Source organism: Dermacentor albipictus, unplaced genomic scaffold, assembly GCF_038994185.2.
Source record: "Dermacentor albipictus isolate Rhodes 1998 colony unplaced genomic scaffold, USDA_Dalb.pri_finalv2 scaffold_31, whole genome shotgun sequence".
Classification (NCBI taxonomy): Eukaryota; Metazoa; Arthropoda; class Arachnida; order Ixodida; family Ixodidae; genus Dermacentor; species Dermacentor albipictus.
Window position 1 is genome coordinate 2,056,047 of NW_027225585.1, and position 18,395 is coordinate 2,074,441.

The following is an 18,395-nucleotide window of genomic DNA, read 5'->3' on the forward strand; positions in this document are numbered from 1 at the left end:
TGTTTAACAGTTGGATCTTATCTGTACTCACGTACAGGGCAGAAACCTGGAGGCTTACGAAAAGGGTACTACTTAAATTGAGGACCATGCAACGAGCTATGGAAAGAAGAATAATGGGTGTAACGTTAAGGGATAAGAAAAGGGCAGATCGGGTGAGGGAACAAGCGCGAGTTAATGACATCTTGGCTGAAATTAGGAGAATGAAATGGCATGGGCAGGACATTTAATGAGGAGGGAAGATAACTGATTGTCATTAAGGGTTACAGACTGGACTCTTTCTTTCTTTCTTTGTTAGAACCTAAAGCATGTAGTGAAATATTTTGTTAGCCCGCCAAAGCAATGATGCTCTTGAGCGGGACTGGGCAGTGCTCTGGCCCAAATCGCACAGTCTTGTGCGATTCCAATGGAAGGGAAGCATAGCAGGGGGCGGCAGAAAGTAAGGTGGGCGGATGAGATTAAGTTTTCAGGGACAAAATCGCCACAATTAGCACATGACCGGAGTAGTTGGAGAATAATGGGAGAGGCCTTAGCTCTGCAGCGGGCGTAACCAGGCTGATGATGATGATGGTGATGACCATTGTTCGAGGCTGCAGGTCTGTCATCCTACAACTTCATGTACTCTTTGCCGACGTAGAATCCAATCCCGGCCCTAACACCCATTCCAGTTTTACACTGGCATCCCGTGGCACAATTGCAGCATTGGAGGAAATAAACTCAGGTGAGGCATCTCTTCTAAGCGAAATGAAATCAATTCAAACTAAACTATCGCTGGGATGGATAGTTGGGCGCGTTGCTTAAGCATGATCGGAACTAAAGGCTCTAAAACGACGGTGGACGAAAAAGGAACACACACATGTGTGTTTTTTTGACATAAAAACTGTTAGAGCACAAACACATGCAACCACAAAGTATGAAGGACAGGACACAAGCGCTGACTGTCAACTAAATTTTTATTTATGGAAGACGGATAGCTTATATAAGGGAAAGGCAGAAATGCAGGTGGAAGGGAGTGATGCAATCGGGGAAAATGACAATGCGCATCGATGAACGAACGTGCCAGCAGTCAACGGAATCAGGCGCGAAAAACCAAGAAAGCGAAAAAAACTAGAAAAACACTAGCAAAAGGCGAGGGATACTAACGTAAGTGAAATCACTAAGCAGTCGCTTCCAAAAAATGAAGGTCTGCCGCAAAAAGCGATACAGAAGGGCTGCTTACGCACTTGCTGCCATATTTGTGTATGTGGAACGCTTCCAAACTGACGCGCGCCGTCGCGTCGGCACTCTTGCCGAGAATCTTCGTCTCTCCCAAACGAGCCTCGCACCCTGTGCATTCAATTACGTGCGCGACCAAATGTGCGTACTTGTCCTTTAAGCTGCTTAAATTTCGGGCATGTTCCCCCAAGCGTTCGGTTTGGCCGGTTTGCAGCGGCCGGTTTGGCCGACATAAGCCTTTCCACACTTCAAGGGAATGGCGTAGACCACTCCTGTGGAACAGTTGATGAACGGCTTCTCACGTTTTAGCTGGCAACCTATTTCTTTAGAGTTGCAGATGCGTGGGCATAACTGTGCCAGCTTGTTGAGTGCCGAAAAAAACAACGGAAATACCATGCCTGTTGAGACCTTTTTGAGACTGTGCGAAGTCTTGTGCAGGTACGGCAAAACCAAAGGCTTGTCGGTCTTCCGACGGTCATCTTTTCCTCGTGTTCCCAGTTTTAGCTTCTGAAGGAGGGTCTCAGACACCGCAATCAAGACCGAATGGGGGAACCCCGCCGCCACAAGTCGGCTGGCCTGATTGTCAAAACTTTTCTGCATCAGGTGCGGACACGACTTCTGAAGAGACGATTCCAAACAGTGCGACGCTATAGCTCTTTTTACAGTTTTGGAATGCGCTGAATCATATGGCAGCAAGTCCTTTTTTGGGCGAGGGAAGTAGCCCCAGCAAACGTGCTTTACGACCAATGGCGAAGATGTCCGATATTGCTCTGTCCTCCGCGCACGAGCACAGCTTATACAAGCTGACCGCCACACGCTTTTCTAGAGAGACGTACTCGCGCATATTTCTCGCTTGCCGTTGCATTGCTGGCCGGCAGACGTCAACCAAGTCTCTGAATGTCGTTTCCGATACCCGGAACGACTGTTTGAAATGCCGGCTGCCAAGGTTTGGTAGCGTTTTCTCGAACCATTCTTCATGGCGACGATAGGCCCAGACCCGTCGCTGAACTGCGCGTCGCGATGAAGCGAGCGCCGTCAACAGGCAGTTGTTGGCAATGAGACTCTGCCGTATATCGCGTACCTTTTTGTTTGATACCTCGACGTCCATTTCTAACGATGCCACTGCAGCAATCGCCAGTGCTATTTCATACTTTTTTCGCGCATCTTCGGCGTCGTAGCTCATCTTCACAATCGTTGCTTTGAAAAAAGGTGAGAACACTAACCTAAGCAGCTGAAGAAAGGGCAACCACAGAATACCTATACAACTTAGAGAAGGGAAACTGTACCTTCCACAGTGCAATCGAAATAAGCGTAGCGGTGGCGTCATAAACTAAAGTATGCGATCACAGACGGCGCTGTACAACAAGATACGGAAACGGGCTTTTGCACAGTATGGCCGCTTTACCAGGTGTTCTGTGGCTTTACTGGATTTCTGGCTGCTGCGCCTCGATCGTGCTCCCACCACTTTTGCTGCTCTGTGGCAAACGTAGCGCCTACATATATAAATATATGTAGCGCTGAGTCATATCGAGTTAAGGCACACTCTGAACTGATTTTTAAGGGAATCCCGAGCGGTTTTTCGTTTATTACGCCACCGTTACCCCGAGTTGTGCCGCCGCGCTCCAGCTGTTGCATTTCGTGTAGGGCTACTGACAGAATGCGGTTTCCAGGTGGCACGATGGCCTTGACTGGAATAAACACACGCGACACCAAAGATTGAGTAAGCCTGAAAATATTTTATTTGCATTCTACAAGTTCAACAAAAAGCACACGTCTACGCATCCACGCAAACGCGGTTACATAGTCAAGAACATAGTAAAAAAACGGCTCATTAATAAGGGTAGCACAAACGCACAAGAAAGAAGACCTAATCTACAAAACGTACGCTCGCCTGCTAAGTATAATAATTTCCCTGTCACCGCGTGTCACTTTTATGCAGCATCTTTACAGCACTACCAGGCAGGGTAGTTTGGCGGAAAGAACGCAACAGCTTATACGGCCGTCAGCTGCCTCTTCCTTACGGGTGTCATAATTATCCTAATCTCCGCATCAACGTCGTGCAAGTCCGCATACACGTATCTGTATCTGAACCATATGTGCCAGCTTAGTACACGTGTAGTGAAATTATGATAACCACTGCGTCTTATCAAACGTATTGGTTTTGCAAATGCGCATTACAGCTAACGGAACGACATACTGTAAGTGAAGCACAAGAGAACAAGGACAAAAGGAGTATACAACACTTGAAGAAATGAAGAATTAGTAGGCATACAGCAAACAAGCGATGACGGAGAACACACAATGATGCATCGGGTGTTCTGTGACATCGGTTTGCGTACTTACGCTGTTATGGAGATCAACGGCATAAAAACGTACCTTCAAGCGTACTCCCTCAACCTCCGCCACATTCATTATGATAATCAAACAGTGCCTAAACAAAATGAGGCACTATTTTTTGCCAAGGGTAGACCTCTTTATAGCAAGTCTATGTAATGACTCGCAGGAGAAACCAGCATACTTTTCGAAAATGTTTTACCGCCGTAGTATTCGAACGCCAACCGCCAGGAAACACATCGATACCAATAGGCTGTCGGCTGTCGGTGGTTAATCAAGTACAAAAGCCTTGACGCTATGACTAAAAAGCAGCTTCAACAATCAAATTTTAAAAGAATCAACTGCCTATTTGCCTGAGGTAAAAAAACAACCTTAGAGACCTCGATTGTTTATGTCAATGGTTTGTGTAAAGTAAACAAATTGGCTAAGGCTTACCTTGGTTAAGCCTGGAAGATTGCGAAAGCAATACCCTTGGCTGCGCCTTGGTTCGGCTGATGGTGCGGACATATGGTTGCCCTCAGTTAAACTTATGGCTATACATAATCCGACATAGCGCAAGGCAGCGCGCCGACCACTGCGAGGAGCCGAGCTGTAGCCCCATTTATCCTCCTAGTGTGACGTCACACCAGCGAGCGCCCTGTCTCGGTAGCGCCGCAGCAGTGGCGCGCAAGGCTTCGCCTCAACCGTCGATGCCGCAAGCTGGGGCCCCGTCTCTCGGTCTGCCGTGACGTCACATGGTCACGTGACGTGCAGCTGTGTAAGGAGGCGCCACGACCACCGATGGGCCGAAAGTGCGAGCAGTATTGCTGTCGCAATAAAAATTCAGCTTGTTCAGCGCCCCTAGCCGAGAAAGCACAAATTAAACTATGCGACCAAGTTACAGTAGCTCCACTTGCGCGCTTACGCTGAAAATCACCTCGATTGATTTTTCGCCCTCTGTGGCCATTTGTTGAACTTGAGGGTGTGCGGGGCCTGGGGCAACAACGAAGAATCGACGCCAACAGGCGGTATACGAAGCGGTACACATGGTGGCCATCGTTACAATAAATACGTCGGTATTTGGTAAAGTAATGCCTTTACTGTGCGTGCATTTTGTTTTGATGTTTCTATGTACTAGAAAAAATAAATACTGCTGAAAAAAATAGATATAAATGAAGCGGTCTGCGCTGGACGCATGAAAGAAGACGAAGGAAGGTGCTAGGGGAGAAGTGAGAAGGAAGAAGTTGGAATAAAATGGCGGACGACACCCGTCTCACTTAGATGATGTCATTTCTGTTGCCGTTCTAGTTAGGAACGCTACATTTTGGCGCAGCCGACAGGATTCGAAGACCAGCGATGCGGGTGACGTTTTTCGTCGACCAGGCGTCATCAGAGTCTGTTGTGTTCACCCGATACCAAGTGCACGGTGAGCCAGCGACGGACCTTCCTCTTGAAGTTAGTTCTACCGCGCTGATCAACGTGGTACTGCAACAAGCTGCAATCAGCCGCCAAGCCCTTGTGCAAACAGGATCGGTGACAGTGAATCTACAACTGCAGACACTGAGCGAACTCGTTCTGGAACCCATACGACGTGGCACCCTCAAAGAGGAAACGCCTGCCGGGAAGGTGAGCCTAGACTTGAGTGTTATGGAACTGCAAAGGAACATTATACAACAGATCGAAATAATGAGAACTTTCGTCCAAGCGCTTAGTCGAGAGCAGTCAGCACGAAGTATTGTTGAACCAGATGTTTTTGAAGGAAAATCGCAAAATGCACACTACTGGCTGTGTTTTTTCGAGTACGCCTGTGACAAGAATCTGTGGCACTCCGACGACACAAAGATTTTGCATATGCGCCGCTATTTGGGCGGTATAGCCAGAAAATGGTATGACGTGCAACTCATGGATTATGGAACAACATGTTGGGAACTGTGGAAAAGCAACTTTTTAGGGGCTTTCGAAGGCAACGCAGTAGAAAGATGGGATGCGGCACTGCGGTTCAGTTATACAGGTGGCTCTCTGCTTGAGTACTGTCTTGAGAAGCGTCGCCTGTTGTATTCTGCAGAACCGAAGCTGTCGTCTTCTGCTGTTGTAGCTTTGATAACGCAAGGGTTGTGTATCGAGATCCGTTGTCATGTCCAGCTCAAAGGTCCAAGAACGTTTGATGACCTTCTGAACTTTCTACAGACCTCAGTGCCAAGAATTACATCGAGAAGACAGCCAGATGGTAGAACAGAGCAACTTGATTCCAATCTAGAGTCGTTGCCGTCAACTGAATGTGAACACAGCTTCATAAACAAATCTCTGGGAAGCGTAAATCATGACTGTGAGGATGGTGAAGAACCAATTACCGCAGTTCACGGCAACCTACTTCCACATAATCTGTCTACCGTGCATCACAAGCCCCAGAAAAAGAGCTTCAGTGAGACAGTATATTTGGTGTCGTCAAGCTTATTGTACGCCCCCATTAAGGTAGATGGCATTGAAGTGAAGGCTCTCGTTGACAGTGGAGCTTCGGTATCTATTATCAACAAGACTCGAGTGGATGCCAGTCGTCTGCACGCTGGTAGAACATTGCGTGTCCAAGCCTACGATGGGTCAGTGACCATGCATAGCGAATGGGTAACCCTGGCTATTGAATTTCAAGGAAATGCTATTACCAGTGACGTATTGGCCATTCCCAATGTCACCTACGATTTTCTTTTGTCCCGTCCAGACATGAAAAAACTTAAGATGAACCTCTATTGGGATGACAAGGTAATGGCCGAAGACACGATAAGAACAGAAGACCCTGGTGAAGAACCTAGTGTATCAAGGCTAATTTTTCACCACGAAGACATCAAGACTAAGTACCCAGCGCTTATATGCATAGGAAGCTACCCTCCAGCAATGAAATCCCATGTCGTTCCTTTCGAGCTCGCAGATAAAACAGTGGTTCGTAGAACCCCCTATAATATGTCCAGAGATAAAAAGGTGTGGCTGAAAAAGGAGTTGCAAGAAATGTTAGACGCAGGTATCATCCGGCCTTCTGTATCCCCATTTGCTTCTCCTATCACTATTGCACCTAAAGAAGACGGGACATTCCGCCTCTGCACAGACTACCGGGCTCTCAATCGTCAAACTGAATTGATACCTTATCCAATGCCGAGAATCGACGACATCATCGACGAAACCGGTGGTTGCCATTGGTTTTCACGAATAGATCTCTGCAAGGGCTTTTGGCAGATTCCACTAAGTGAAGAAACGAAGAAGTACACCGCGTTCATAACCCCATTTGACTTGTTTGAGTACAACCGCCTACCATTTGGTTGGAAAAACTCCCCTGCGTGGTTTCAGAAGATTATGGCGGACATTCTGAAACCTTACCTGGGCACATTTTGCAATGTGTACATCGACGACATCATCATCTACTCAAAGACAAAGGATGAACACCGTAGTCATCTTTCAAAAGTTCTTCATGCCCTCAGTCTTGCCCAACTCAAAGTCAACTTCAAGAAAAGTGCGTTCTTTCAAGATACCGTAGTATTTCTTGGCAGGGTGTTTGATGGACAGACTAAAAGCACCAAGCAAGAATCGGTAGAGAGAATCTCCAAGCTGGTAAAGCCTTATGATGTGCACTCCCTGCGCGTTTTTCTTGGCCTTGCAGGACACTTCCGGGCGTTTATCAAAGACTACGCACTGAGAACAAGGTGCCTCACACGTTTAACTCAGAAAGACGTGCCTTTTCATTGGGACGAGAAGTGCGAAGCTGTCTATCGTGAGCTCGTAAAACTAATATCGTCGGACCCCATCTTGCGAATACCGGATTTTTCCTTGCCTTTCGTGCTGAACACGGACGCATCACATTATGCTACCGGTGCAGTTCTATACCAGAAGCCATCCAAACAAGCTGATCAAACCAAACACTACGTCGTGGGGTACTACAGCTATACCCTGAAACCCGCCGAAATCAATTACTGTACCACAGAAAAGGAAGCTCTGGCCGTCTTAAAAGCTGTGCAGTACTTTCGTACTTACCTGGAAGGTGCCAAATTCATACTTTTCACGGACCATCAAGCATTGACTCAACTTCTGAGCATGGCCCAGCCAAGAGGCCGCATTGCTAGATGGGTGAACTATCTGCAACAATTTGATTTCGTAATTTCGCACCGTCCTGGCCCACTCCTCACTGACGCTGACGCACTATCAAGATTACTTGTACAGGAATCAAGCAATAATCCAGATACAATCAATCATATTAAGCTATGGGAAGGTACAGAAGAGCTCCAGTTTATCAATGGAAGGTATCACGTACCACCAACTATGATTCCAAGGATTCTTCATCTATACTACGACACCCCTGAATCGGGTGGACATGATGGCTTCTGGCGCACTTATAGGAAATTGCTCATGAGATTCACATGGCCGGGCATGAAAAACGACATCAGCCATTACATCCGCACATGCCACCTCTGCCAGGTGAACAAAGTTAAATTCAAGCAATCGACAGACGTTATGACAAACCCCGAATATTCAAGCATCCCGTTCGAAGTAATTCATTTGGACTTCGCGGAGCTCAAAAAGAAGGGGGAAGGAGTCAAGCGAACGCAAGCTTTCTTGCTCTCCATAGATGAGTGCACACGGACGATTGCGGCTAAAGCTGGCAAAGAAGACGCAAACAGCGTAATAGACCTCCTCAAAGCTGAGTGTTTTAAACACACAAAGACGCTCGTCTGCGACAACGGGCCGGCTTTTCGGAGTGCCAAATTATCAAAGTGGGCCCAGGAGCACGGCATCATGATAAAGTATTCTTCTCCATACCACCCGGCAGCAAACGGCCTAGCGGAACGTGCCATACGAGACATCAAACAGTATCTGAAGATGTATCCAGACTTTGCCGGTGGCTGGAAGTGCTGTCTCGAGGCCGCTGTGAAGCATCACAACAGATCATACACCACGAGTTTAGGCTGCAGCCCTCATTTTGTAACTTCAGGTACAGCGCCCATACTTCCTGCAGATCGTGAGCTAGGTCTCTTAGAGAACCTCGAACTTGCGGAAGTAAGGAAAACTGTCAAAGAACAGGAGATCTACAAGCGCCGCATGAAGCGAAACTTTGATAAAAGGCACAGTAGCGAGATACCGGACATACAGCCTGGAGACTATGTCCTTGTAAGGAAAGGAGCTGTGCCCTCAAATTCAAAATATTGCGGACCATTTCAAGTTATAAAGACTGCATGCCAGCATGGAATATTGAAGAATGTCTGGTACGCCGGAGCCTCGGGCCAAACGGAGTGCGCCGCTATTGGAAACGTATTCAAGTATTACCCCAGGAGGTGTAATTAAAAGAAATCCGGAAGAGTGAAGCGGTCTGCGCTGGACGCATGAAAGAAGACGAAGGAAGGTGCTAGGGGAGAAGTGAGAAGGAAGAAGTTGGAATAAAATGGCGGACGACACCCGTCTCACTTAGATGATGTCATTTCTGTTGCCGTTCTAGTTAGGAACGCTACAATAAATTTATTATAAGACGCATTTGAGCCATATTTTTTTATTACTTTCGAGGCGATGGCAGCGCTAAGGATACGTTGCGGTTTCTGTTAAAATCTTCAACGGAGACCGTGTAGCACCCACACATATCCCTTGAACTAATGTGCCTTTGAAAGCTCAATGCTCCTTAACCTCAAAGGACTTTGAAAGTGCCCGTGTGACTGGGGTATTATATACCGGTACCACTTTACTAATCTTCCAGTCATTTGGAAGTGAACTATCAGTAATGAATTGAGTAAAGATTAGTTGTAATATTAGACTGGAAATTGCTTTGGTACCTTTTAGTATCTTAGCAGTGATGTTATCTGGCCCGGGGGCAGTAGAAAACTTTAGGTTATCAATAGGTTCCATAATGCCTTGAGAATTGTACGTAATGGGAAACATGAGGGGAAAACTGTGGCTGGGCAAATCAAAGTCCTTCAGTGCAGGCTCACGAGGGAACACAGAAGAAAAATATGAATGCATTACGTCTGACCGCTGATCAAGCGGCACGTTTGAACTGTGAGGATAAATTAAGGAAATGTTATTGGAGCTATTGTTTGGTTTCAGAATATTCCAAAATTTTGGGCGGTTGACACGTATGATGTTAGGCAAATCGTGGTGGAAGAATTTCTTTTTGGATTGTCTCAAAGTGCTAGTGTATTGGTGCAGGCATTTGAAGTACTTGTCCCACTTGAACAAGATTTAGATGGTTTGCATCACGAAACAGACGTTTTTTCTTTCCCGACAGCCTCCGAAGATTGTTAGAAAACCAGGGTTTCCCTAAATCACCGCGAATGCGAACAAGAGGCACATGTCTCTCAAGAAGCCATAATAATTTATTCTTAAATAGCAACCAGTTTTCATCTACTGTACGAGAAGGAGCAGTCTCACGAAAAAAATTTGAAAATGTGTTCAGTTCCAGTGTTTTTTTTGCTAAAAATCTGCTTTGTTGTAGTTCCTAGTGTATTTGTTCGAGGGCTGTCTGAAAGGAACTGGGATGCAGATATTAAATAGCAGTAATTTGTGGTCGCTTAGACCAGCAAAGGATGATAGCGATCTTATTATTTTGGGGTTAGAAACAAGGACAAGGTCTAGAATGTTATCCGCACGGGTTGCCATATTAACCATCTGAGTAAAGTTGAATGTAAGGATTGTGTCAAGAAGATATTTGGATTGCCGGTTATGTGCCTCTAGATTTGCCCAGTTATTGTCCGGAAAATTAAAATCACCACAGAGCATAAAATTCGCAGAGGGGAAGCACGAGTAAAGATTCGCTAGTACAGTGTTTAGTTCATGGTTGAAACATCACAGTCAGGAGTGCGATAACAAGCAATAATCACAGTCATACTTGACCGAAGTGATATATGTACAAACAAAATTTCCTCTTGACAGTTAAATTTGGTGACAAATGAAGGAATACTTTCTTTCACAAAAATCAAAATGCCGCCTCCCCTGCGCCCCAACCTGTCAAGCCGGTGAACAGCGTATCATATTGACCGCAAAAAAGACGGGGACATAGGAAGAAAACACGTAAACAGCACAGGCGGTAACAAGTTACCGCCTGTGCTGTTTACGTGTTTTCTTCCTATGTCCCCGTCTTTTTTGCGGTCAATATGATTTGCAGTAAATACCAACTAGGCCAAACTGAAGTTCTTCTGGAACAGCGTATGTTTGGCTATCATTTAGTAGCTCGCGGTCAGCAATATTTGGATGCAGCCAAGATTCCGTAAGTATAGCGAGGTCAGTATTGTTGTCTTTCAAAATAGATTCTAGGGCGTCTTTCTCAGGCAGATAACTACGCATGTTTGTGAGCAAGACCGACATTTCTGATAAACAGGGAGAGTAATCGAGGCGAGGCAGGTCGGGGGCGAGAAGAGGGACGCGCATGCCTGGAGAGACGCAGTGACCGCTATGCCCTCAGTACAACTATACAATCAGATTCAGCATTGTACGTCAATTGCTTGCCATCAAGCAGCAGCCTGCCAAAGCGAAGTTTAAATGATCTTCCGCTCTGTTGTCCATGAAGATAAAGTTTCCTTCGCGCCTGTCGAACTCTGGCGTAGTAGTCCTCGCGAATAAAAAAATTCGTGCCCTTGAGCTTGGAAGCCACTGCAAGAATGTTTCATTTATCTTTAAACCTTGCATATTTTACAATATTAGCCCTAGTTTTGTCTTTCTGGTAACGACCAAGCCGGTGTGCACGCTCCAAGTCGTCTGCACTAACGGATAAACCGAGTTTCTCGGAGCAGAATGATACTATTTTTGTCTGGGACTCAAGCCAAGTCTCACCCTTTGTGTCTTGAATTCCACAAAAAAGTAAGTTTGAACGCCGCAGGTGATTTTCTGCATCATCGCATTTTTCGGTAAGAATTTTAATTTCAGTGGAAAGTTCTGCAAGGCTACCATTCACGTCCGCCTTTAAACCTATTTCGTTTGACTGAGTCGACAGGACACTCCAGGGCATCAACGCGAGCCGCAACGCTGGTCACAAGGGCCTCGATGCTATTCTGTGATGGTCAGATTAAACAAAGTTCGGACAGAACGGAGCTTTGTGATGTTTCTATGCGAGATATGGCTTTGCAATAGTTTCAGTGGACGGCGGTGAAACGTCGTTTGGTCCTCGGTTTAATTCCACATCCCCCGACAGCAACAGCAGCAGAGTAATTGTTTTAGCATTGATGTATAGAGATAACATTTCACACAACAGCCCACAACAAGTTCCAATAACACAAGGGGGGCACGACACCGCAAGAAAACACCGAGTTCCAGAGCGGACACAAGCCGCGTTCGGAAGGTAACTGACCTGCGTCAAGAAGGGGATTTTTGTGACCACTGTCGTTGTGGTGGCGTGGCCCATTTGGCCCCAGTCCGGTTGTGCAATATGTAGCCGATGCGGCTGTCCCTCATGCATAGTTGCTCGATGTTGCCAGACGAAAAACCGGACTGTGGCAAGGAACGGCTTGTGTGAGGCGACTTGCGAAGAATCGTTCAGGGCCATGGGTAGCATCTGGGCGGGTGCACTTTGGTGCTAAGCCAGAAACGTGTTGCTGCCGTGGACGCTCAGCCGAAGCGACAATACGAACCACAGGACGGGAACCTGCATCAAGAAGGGGATTTTTGTGACCACTGTCGTTGCGCTGGCGTGCCCCAACTGGCTCCAGTCCGGTGGTGCAATATGTAGTCGATGCGGCTGTCCCTCGTGCATAGTTGCTCGATGTTGATAGACGAAAAACTGGACTGACAGGGAACGGCTTCAGTGAGGTGACCTGCGAAGAATTGTTCAGGGCCATGAGTAGCATCTGGGCGGGTACGCTTTGGTGATAAGCCAGAAACGTGTTGCTGCCATGGAAGCTCAGCCGAAGCGACAATACGAACCACAGGACGAGAACCTGCATCAAGAAGGGGATTTTTGTGACCACTGTCGTTGCGCTGGCGTGCCCCAACTGGCCCCAGCCCGGTGGTGCAATATGTAGTCGATGCAGCTGTCCCTCATGCATAGTTGCTCGATGTTGTCAGACGAAAAACCGGACTGTGGCAAGGAACGGCTTGTGTGAGGCGACTTGCGAAGAATCGTTCAGGGCCATGGGTAGCATCTGGGCGGGTGCACTTTGGTGCTAAGCCAGAAACGTGTTGCTGCCGTGGACGCTCAGCCGAAGCGACAATACGAACCACAGGACGGGAACCTGCATCAAGAAGGGGATTTTTGTGACCACTGTCGTTGCGCTGGCGTGCCCCAACTGGCCCCAGTCCGGTGGTGCAATATGTAGTCGATGCGGCTGTCCCTCGTGCATAGTTGCTCGATGTTGATAGACGAAAAACTGGACTGACAGGGAACGGCTTCAGTGAGGTGACCTGCGAAGAATTGTTCAGGGCCATGAGTAGCATCTGGGCGGGTACGCTTTGGTGATAAGCCAGAAACGTGTTGCTGCCGTGGAAGCTCAGCCGAAGCGACAATACGAACCACAGGACGAGAACCTGCATCAAGAAGGGGATTTTTGTGACCACTGTCGTTGCGCTGGCGTGCCCCAACTGGCCCCAGCCCGGTGGTGCAATATGTAGTCGATGCAGCTGTCCCTCATGCATAGTTGCTCGATGTTGTCAGACGAAAAACCGGAATGTGGCAAGGAACGGCTTCTGTGAGGTGACTTGCGAAGATATCGTTCAGGGCCATGAGTAGCATCTGGGTGGGTGCGCTTTGGTGATAAGCCAGAAACATGTTGCTGCCGTGGAAGCTCAGCCGAAGCGACAATACGAACCACAGGACGAGAACCTGAGTCAAGAAGCGGATTTTTGTGACCACTGTCGTAGTGGTGGCGTGCCCCAACTGGCCCCAGCCCGGTGGTGCAATATGTAGCCGATGAGGCTCTCCCTCATGCATAGTTGCTCGATGTTGCCAGACGAAAAACCGGACTGTGGCAAGGAACGGCTTGTGTGAGGCGACTTGCGAAGAATCGTTCAGGGCCATGGGTAGCATCTGGGCGGGTCACTTTGGTGCTAAGCCAGAAACGTGTTGCTGCCGTGGACGCTCAGCCGAAGCGACAATACGAACCACAGGACGAGAACCTGCATGAAGAAGGGGATTTTTGTGACCACTGTCGTTGCGCTGGCGTGCCCCAATTGGCCCCAGTCCGGTGGTGCAATATGTAGTCGATGCGGCTGTCCCTCGTGCATAGTTGCTCGATGTTGACAGACGAAAAACTGGACTGACAGGGAACGGCTTCAGTGAGGTGACCTGCGAAGAATTGTTCAGGGCCATGAGTAGCATCTGGGCGGGTACGCTTTGGTGATAAACCAGAAACGTGTTGCTGCCGTGGAAGCTCAGCCGAAGCGACAATACGAACCACAGGACGAGAACCTGCATCAAGAAGGGGATTTTTGTGACCACTGTCGTTGCGCTGGCGTCCCCCAACTGGCCCCAGTCCGGTGGTGCAATATGTAGTCGATGCAGCTGTCCCTCATGCATAGTTGCTCGATGTTGTCAGACGAAAAACCGGAATGTGGCAAGGAACGGCTTCTGTGAGGTGACTTGCGAAGATATCGTTCAGGGCCATGAGTAGCATCTGGGTGGGTGCGCTTTGGTGATAAGCCAGAAACATGTTGCTGCCGTGGAAGCTCAGCCGAAGCGACAATACGAACCACAGGACGAGAACCTGAGTCAAGAAGCGGATTTTTGTGTCCACTGTCGTAGTGGTGGCGTGCCCCCACTGGCCCCAGTCTGGTGGTGCAATATGTAGTCGATGCGGCTGTCCCTCGTGCATAGTTGCTCGATGTTCCCAGACGAAAAACCGGAATGTGACAAGGAACGGCTTCTGTGAGGGGACTTGCGAAGAATTGTTCAGGGCCATGAGTAGCATCTGGGCGGGTGCGCTTTGGTGATAAGCCAGAAACGTGTTGCTGCCGTGGAAGCTCAGCCGAAGCGACAATACGAACCACAGGCCGAGAACCTCCTCTTTACTATCTTTATTAATAATCAGTAAATATTGATGTTGATACGCGTTACGTAATCTATGCTGATGACACTACGTTATTCTTTTCATCTAACCACCCTGTCGAATGGATTATAAGAGCTAATGCAGTTTTGAATAAACTATTCACATGGTCATCTGACAACGGTTTGACTATCAATTCACAAAAAAACTAAGGCGGTGTTATTTCGCGCTAAGAACACGCAAATTACTCTAGAGGAATATTTGCTAATGAACAATTCTAAAATTGAACTTGTACACTCGGTAAAATCACTAGGTGTATTTTTTGATCATACTATGACGTGGCAGAGCCATATAGATTTTCTTGCTAGTAAGCGTTCACAAATCACTGGAATATTTTATTCCTTGAACTATCTTCCTCGCTTTATTAAGTGCTTGTTATATAATTCACTTTTTCTCAGCCATTTGAATTATTGTTGTTCGGTCTGGGCTACCACTTCTGACACAAATATCAACAGGTTGTACATACTGCAAAAGAAAGCTCTTCGCGCTATTTGCTATAAGCCGTACGATTTCCCTTCAGCTTATTTATTTCATAAACTTAACACACCGAAAGTACAGGCCCTTTTAAAGTATCGTTTAGTGCTTGCGTATAAAAATGAACAGAAAAAGAACATCAACGACACTGCCACAATGGTTCGGAGCTCACCAACTGCTTTCCTACAGATGCTGCTGCTGCCGGTCCTAGGACAGTTGCTGTCGCTGCCTGCAGTACAGCCGTCTGATACCCGTGCCTACAAACAGCGCATGAGTACGGTGGATTGCATGGACAACCCGCCAATCTTCCGCGACTTATCAAGTCTGCTGCATCACCCGCCGCCGATCCTGGACAATTTCATGCTGCTCGTCGGACATCATGGGACGGCAATATCTACAGCACCTCCTCAAAAGTGCGCCCATTTCGATGAAGCTTCGGGCCACGACACTGCCACAATGGTTCGGAGCTCACCAACTGCTTTCCTACAGGTCTGTTACTATCAAACTTGCTGTTACCATAGCAATAATGTTTGTCTTCTGGCGGTGTCGTGGCCACCCAACCATTTCAAACGGTCTTGCACTGCACTTGTTTATGTTTTGCGACTGTTGCTTTTGAGTGGGGACGTTGAGGGAAACCCCGGACCTATGACAAAGGCTCAAGAAGAGAAGTTAGATGGTGTGGCCGAGGCTATAAAGCGTCTTGAAGCCAGCAAGGCAAGTCTTCTCGAATCAATAATCAAAGTTCTAAATATGCACGCAGAACTCAAAACAGACCTCGAAAGCTTAACCAAACGTGTGCAGGAACTGGAAAACAAATTAGTATCTGCTCCATCTGTTCATGCCCCAACATCTCTCGATAGTGGCTTTTCTAGCATCACTAACAAAATCGATAACCAAGAAAACCAGTCGCGTAGGTCAAATGTTTTGTTTTATGGTGTTACCGATACTAACGAATTCGAAATCTGGGAAAGTTCAGAGTGACTTGTCCATGAGTTCTGCCGTGATAAGCTTGGTGTCACTGTAACTTCCATTGCTAGGGCACACCGTGTGGGCCGTTTTTCGACTGTGAAAAAACGCCCCATTATAGCTAAGTTCTTCAACGATAAAGAACTTGAGGTTACTTTAAGTAAAGGCAGCAAGCTGAGGGACACAGGTTTCAGCATAGGACGCGACTATTCCCAAGCCGTTCGTGACAAACGCCGGCAACTTCTGCAGTTCTCTCGATCAATTAAAAAGCAAGGTGACCGTGTGCTCTTAACATTCGACAAGCTGCGCCTCAATAACGACACCTATGTGTGGGATGTCGCGGGTAACCTTGCTGTGTCAGTTCGTCATCCCACCACAGTATGACATGTGCCGGCTGATAAGTCATCTACAGAATCTACGTCATTTTTGCCCAATGTGTGTCGTAATTTAAAGAATCATACACATTTCCTGTTCACAAACATCAGAAGTGTTCTTTCCAAAACTGTCGCCCTTTCTTCGCTCATAGATTCTACCTGCGTTTCACTTCTAGTATTGACTGAAACTTGGCTGGACGATACCGTTCCGGATGATTACATTCTTCTGAGTGAATCTGAATTTTCCTTTTTCCGGTGTGACAGAATAAATAGAAAAGGAGGAGGTGTCCTTATAGCCAAAAAGAAACAATTATCTGCTGCTCCCCTCGCTGTTGATACTTTCCTCGAATGTGTATTGATATGGTGCAAATTCGGAGTTACTGATGTTATTATTGGTGCTTTCTACCGACCACCCGATATGTCTGATGGATTTTCGGGTGAATTCCATAGAATACTCAGCGACTTACATGTGTGTTTTCCTAACTCTATTTTCCTCGTATTTGGTGATTTTAATTTTCCAAGCATTGAATGGCCCACTCTCTGTGTTAATTCCAGTGATAAAGAAGCCCACACCTTTCTTCATTCCTGCTTAGATTGTTCTTTTGCTCAACTTATTACTAGTCCTACCCGTCGCTCCGCTACCACGGCTAATATCCTTGATCTTTTCCTAACAAATAACCCGGACATTCTTTCTGATATACTGCATTTAAATGGTTTATCCGATCACGACATTATCACTGGGTGCATCACGCATCCATTTACTGAAAACTACCAATAAGCGAATTCATTGCTACAATCGCGCGAATTTTGAGATGATTAACTCGGAACTAAACACCTTCTCTGAAAGCTTCCTGGCTCAGTATTCATCACGCTCAATCGCATCAAACTGGCTGTCATTCAAAACCACCTTGTCTCACCTTGTCGATAAGTATGTGCCAATCATCACCATCCGACACCATAAAAATTCACCTTGGTTCACACATCGTCTTCGTCGTCTTAATAATAAGAAAAAACGTTTGTACCGCCAAGCAATGACCACACGTCTCCTGTCATCATGGATCAAGTACAAAAATTGTGATAAAGAGTATCAGTCCCTGCTTAGAACAACCCGTCGTAATTTCTTCACTCACGACCTGTCTACTATGTTAACCAATTATTCTCATAGGTTCTGGCGCATTATCAATCCGAGTTCCTATCCTGATATAGTACTAATTATTGCTGACGGACCACCAGTCACTGAAACTGAGTGTTCGCAGCTTCTAAAGGATGCATTTTCATCAGTATTCTCCAATAAAGATATAACTTCTTCGCCTATATTAGAGCCATTGCCTAACATTTCCATGCCAAAAATTGTCATCAGTGATCCTGGTATTCTTGCCCTGTTGAATAACCTCAAAACTACTACTAGCTCTGATCATCTTGGTTTCAGTAACAAGGTACCTTAAAACGCTTCTGTAAACATTTTTCAAGTGTTATCAGCCATGTTTTCACAATAATTAACATCTGGAATTATTCCTCATGACTGGCAAATAGCTAAAGTAATACCAATATTTAAATCAGGTGATCGCTCTGTCCCACTTAACTATCGTCCTATATCATTAACTAGCAACATATGTAAACTTCTCGAGCCCGTCATACACACACAAGTCATCAACTACCTAGAAGACCATGATATCATCTTCAAGTACCAGCACGGTTTTTGCAGGGGTTATTCATGCGACACTCAGCTCGCCGGATTTACTAACGATATATGTTCCGCATTTAACGAAGGATTCCAAGTTGACGCAGTGTTTCTTGACTTCTCTAAAGCTTTTGATCGCGTTCCTCATCACAGGCTTCTAATCAAATTACCACACTTAAATATTCCCCCAATCGTTCTTGCATGGATTAAGGATTTTCTCTCCAACAGACAACAATTTACCTGTGCTAATGGCTGTAACTCTTCTGTTCCTTTAACATCTGCAGTCCCCCAGGGCAGCGTCCTCGGTCCCCTACTTTTCTCAATTTTCATTTATGATCTACCCAAATGTGTCTCATCTCGAATTCGATTCGTCGCAGATGA

General features: G+C 46.6%; 1 long non-coding RNA gene across 1 annotated transcript in view; it reads left to right on the plus strand.

The window, feature by feature from the left end:
- Window positions 1-15,477, plus strand: part of LOC139052746 (uncharacterized) — an 80,026-nt gene extending 64,549 nt beyond the window's left edge. The window contains exon 3 of the long non-coding RNA XR_011510040.1: window positions 15,183-15,477. This is a non-coding gene — a long non-coding RNA (uncharacterized lncRNA). The remainder of the gene's footprint in view (window positions 1-15,182) is intronic.
- Window positions 15,478-18,395: the final 2,918 nt, after the last annotated feature.